The sequence below is a fragment of the Frankliniella occidentalis genome, unplaced genomic scaffold, assembly GCF_000697945.3.
Source record: "Frankliniella occidentalis isolate FOCC.00 unplaced genomic scaffold, Focc_3.1 Scaffold204, whole genome shotgun sequence".
In the NCBI taxonomy this organism is placed as follows: domain Eukaryota; kingdom Metazoa; phylum Arthropoda; class Insecta; order Thysanoptera; family Thripidae; genus Frankliniella; species Frankliniella occidentalis.
The window spans coordinates 45075-45410 of record NW_026267330.1 but is presented as its reverse complement, the minus strand read 5'-3'; positions in this window follow the sequence as shown (position 1 = coordinate 45410).

Genomic DNA, 336 nt, shown 5'->3' with positions numbered 1-336 from the left:
TAAATATCACAGTATACATGTCATTTTTAATTCCCCAGTCCCCTAACAGATGTACGTCTCCCGCCGGTCATTCTTAAACACTTGCGGTACACTCACCATCTCACTCATTGGTGCCGTAGCCGTAGGGGTGTGGGTGGACGGTGGACGGTGAACGGTGGGACACACCAGGCGAGAGAGTCTCTAAGAGAGAGAGAGAGAGAGGTTATATCACACACACGAGGCGACGTTGCCGGAGTTTCTTTCTTCGGACTTTTCTTCTTCTTTGCTTGAGGACACGTTCTTCCACCACCCCCCTCACCCTCTGTAGACTGGTTATAGAAGCAAAACCAACTCAAA